Below are 4,522 nucleotides of genomic sequence, written 5' to 3'. Positions count from 1 at the left end.
TCCAGGGCCCAGGTGCCAGGGCTGAGCTGCATTCTCTGTGGAGGTGCATGATGTGGTCCTGTTCCTACCTCTGTATCAAATGTGAACTCTGAAGCAGCTCTGCCAAACCCACACTGCCTTTCTCCAAATACCAGTCCCCCTCACCTCCTACCCTCCAATCAAGGTTATCTGAAACAAATCCCCAATCTCCAACACAATGCACTTAGCAGTTGGAAACTCTAAAACCCTGATCTGGACAATCTATAGCATGCACACGCACACGCAGGCATTTGCATCTGTTCCCACACATACATAACTGCCTACCGGGGAATGAACAGTTATCACAGCTGCCCCTGTCTTTGTGCACCCGAGACAGTTCAGAGGAGCTGGCTGTTCCAGAACTCTGGTCTCCCCACCCTTGTTGTGTAGGAATGAATCTCCTTGCTCCCCAGGTCATACAGGACAAATTTAGACTTTCCCTTGAGGAATTATACTAAGACCAAACAATAAGCGATATAATACCCCCAAACATCAGGATAGAACTGCTCTTTGTCCCATGGCTGATCATCAAACTCGGCCCACGTATCACCTTAGCCTGTCATCAGCCATCATCTGTGTCATCTCAGCCACACAGATCTGGGGCTTTGTCTTGGTGCAAGTCCATGCCAGTGTGACTCTCAGGCTGAGGTAAGTGGAAAGTGGCACCACAGCCCAGCCTGCCATGGGGTCTCCTTTCTCTGAGAACCTGTTTCCTTTTCTGCTGTCTGGCAGGGCCCGCCCTGCCCCCCATGCTCTACCTTGGCTACATACAGCACATCTTCCTGCTATTTACTGTCCATGTCTGATCTTTCATCGGGGCTGCATACCTCACCCTCGTCCCTGAGACAGCTCTCAGAAGCCAGGATACCATGGGCTCTTCTGCCACCCTCAAGTTTGCTCTTGACATGGTTGCTCTGTGCTCCCAGTCCTTGAAGTCTGTCTGACTACTCTTATTTCTGTATGCTCCTCTGACCCTCCTGACCTCTCTGATGTCCCTTCCTGTATTCAGCAGCCTCAGCTCTCATTCTCAGCTCATTGACTGAGGAGTTCTGACAGATGAGTCCTGGGTCCCAAAAGTGATAAGGTAAGCCACCCTTCCCCCCAGCAGGTGACAACTCCACCTTCCCTCCCACGTCATACAGAAGCGCAACCACCTCTCCCTAAAGGTATGCTCACATACTCCCATACCCACAGACAGCTGACTCACACATGTTCAGACTCTCCTAGATGGGACATCACCCCAATCTTCACTTCTGAGTGTGTGCTCATAGGCTTACTTACATTCCCAGGCGGGCAGACACACACCTAGGTAAACACAATCAGGTGCCATATGTACATTCTTGCCATATGCACAACCCACAAACACACCACATATACTTCCACACGGACAAACATATCTAAAAAATTCACAGGCACCTTACAGTCACACATGCCACATGCACATACACAAGCATATAAATGTGCGTATACACGGAGAAAAGAAATCTCAGAGTGGGATGTGATGCCCAGAAACACACATAATTGCACGCAGGCACACACACACACACACACACACACACACACACACACACACACTCACATACGGGGAAACAAACACACATTACAAAAGTAAGTATACTCACTAAGACAGACGTGCATGCACACATACATACACATGAGAATAAACAAGTTATGTCTACTAAAACTGTCCAAATTTCAAGAAAGAAAGAAAGTTAAAGATGTATTTCCAAGCCTCTGGTTCTTTCCTCATCCGAGGCGTACAATGCATAGATGTGAAGCTAGTGATCTGACAGTCTCTGTCTGATCTCTTTCTCTCTGTCTATCTGCCTGTCTCTCATTCTCACACACACACAAGCACACACAGAGACACACAAGCATGCTCTCTCTCACATACATAAACACACACACAACATGCCCTCTCACATATTCTCTCTCTTTCTCACACACACACACACACACTCACACATCTTCCACAGAAATGGTGGGGGGGAAAGTTGAGGGTGGGCAGTATGGTTTCAGGTCCTGAGCAATGGTTACTGTAGGTAGGTGGCACCTACATCCTCCCTGGAGCCCTGGGTCACAGAAGAACCCAGTTCTTAGCACCCAGCCTGGACAGCTTCAAAGGACAGAGGCATGGCAGCCTGCTTCTCAGCTCTTTCTGTTCACTGTTCCCTGCTTTTTCTCCCTGCTGTGAGGGAGAGAAAGAAGATAAACCCGCTGTTCCCTCCAACCACTAGTCTCAAGAATCTTGCCTCAGAAAGAAGAAGACAGAGTACACGGGTGCAGAGGGTGGCGAAGGGGTACAAACAACCTGCATGCCAGGTCAGGGAATAGGAGATCAGCAGGCAAAGCGTAGACAGCTATCTGGGAGGAAAAAGAAGAGTGAGGGAGGCATGGCAGTGGAATCCTACCCTGTGACCCAGAGCTGCCAACACAGCAGAGATTACCTCAGAACTCCCAAGGGGTCTCCCAGCACCCACTTTTACCCTCCAGCTCTGTAAAATCAGACTAATTCCCTGAGAAAACCTCAGCCCATGGCATGATGACCTTTGATATGAGGCTTGGGACACTTAGCTAACAGATACGTAGACTGAAAACTCTTGAAGAACATCAACAGCAGAGGGCCTCAACTCAGGGCCCTGGTCACTGAGCTCATGCTGCCCCTCATTCCTCTACACTATGTGGCTGATGGCCCCCAAACCTTCCACCCTCAGTCAGTAGACTCCCACAGGGCAGGGCACAAAAGCTCCAGCAGCCAGGAGTGGGGCTGCCCTGGCCAGACCCTGATTTCCAAGGACCAGGAAAACTGTGACTCCCAATGTTCTCCAGCCAGGCTTGTAATCAGGAACCATGTGCCTCTCCGGTCCTGACAAGAAGTGTGTGGATCAGTGATGAGATTATGTGAGAATAAAATCAGCAATTAGATTCTGAAGAGAAAAAAAAACAGACAAACAAAGAAAACAAACCTCTGAATTATCAGTTTTAAGAAAATTGTCAGAAGTGGGCATGCCAGGAGAGTAGAAGAAGCTATGTACCTAGAGCAGGAACCCAGTTAGACCACTATGCTAGGGTCTCCCTCGAAGTAGCCCACAGTCTGTCTACATCAGCATCCATGTTCCCACATGTATACTGAAAACAGTTCCGTGAGTACAGTTGGTGCCAAAGTGGAGCTAGGAAATCAATGCGGGAACTAGTGGGATGTGCCATATTTATCACTCCAAGAACCCACGGTCTGCAGTAGCCTTCCTCTTCCACCGCACTTTACTCTGTCCTGCTTTGTTGCGGGGAGGAATTACCAGCCCAAAGTCATGCTCATGGCTTTTGGACATCAAAAGTGGTAGCAAACCCAGGGGCTGTTTGTCTCTCTGCTAAAGCAGAGAAGTCAGGAGTGGACTGGTTTCTCTGAGCTCTTTCCTCATATCTACCTCCCAACCCCACCCCAGTTCTGGCAGTCTATAGAGAATACTTATGTTTTAATAAGGATATGGATAGGAAATGACTATCTGTCCCGGTCTCAGATGATCAAGAGTGTGGACCTTGCTGCCAGTGAGGTCTCACACACAGCAAAAGTAAGACTTGGGTGGCTCAGACGTTGTGATGCTTGGGAAGGGAGGATGTGGGTCATTCATCCTTGGACTGGTGGACTCAACCAGCAGGCCATCAAGCATGGTACTAACTCCTTGGTTATGGGTGGGAACCCCCAGGGCTGTGGAAACATGCCTCATTGCACTGAGGCAACTGCTTTTCATCCTTCACACATCAACTCACACCTCCCTGCCCCCCAACACACACACCCTGCCCTGCACATCCCGGTATATGATCACTCATTTTCTCAGTCTTCAGGGTTGGGGCTGCTTGTGCACTACATACACCCCTGGGGAAAGAATGGGATTTGGAATCACAAGGTTTGACTTCCTCGCTTTCACTGGGTTGTGTGACAGTGGACAAAGACTTTCATTTCTTTGAGTCTCAGCACCCTCAATAGTAAAGTGGCTATTACAATGATAATACCTACTCAACAGGACGGTTAGCAAAATTAAATGAGGTACAGAGTATGCAACTGATTTGTATAGTGCAAGGAGGGACTAAGCAGATATTATGATTCTTATCATTGCTAAACATAATAACACATAGCAAAGTGTGCTTACGGAGCTGGTCACATTCCCACTGAGGTGGAAAACAAAACAAAACAGAACAAAACTCCTCTGTCCTGTCTGATTTCTCTGGAAATTGCAGCAGTGTCTGTGGCCAGAGGTTTAGTCCAATTTCCCACTGTCTTTTTACTGGAATGCAAGCTTCATGGGATCAGGATTTTGATTGTGTGTTAGCTCCATTGGCTGGTATATCCCCGGTGCCTGGAATGGTGCCTCGTGCATATTAAACATTCAAAAAATATTAGGTATATGAGTGAAGTAACATTTTTGAGAATCTAGTGGAAAATAATGTCAATAATAGCGTGATGAACACTTTCAAGTCAGTGAGGTACTCTCACAAAGAAATCAGC

Source organism: Enhydra lutris, unplaced genomic scaffold (assembly GCF_002288905.1).
Source record: "Enhydra lutris kenyoni isolate GAN:26980312 unplaced genomic scaffold, ASM228890v2 scaffoldscaffold118, whole genome shotgun sequence".
In the NCBI taxonomy this organism is placed as follows: domain Eukaryota; kingdom Metazoa; phylum Chordata; class Mammalia; order Carnivora; family Mustelidae; genus Enhydra; species Enhydra lutris.
Note: the sequence above shows the minus strand (reverse complement) of the source record.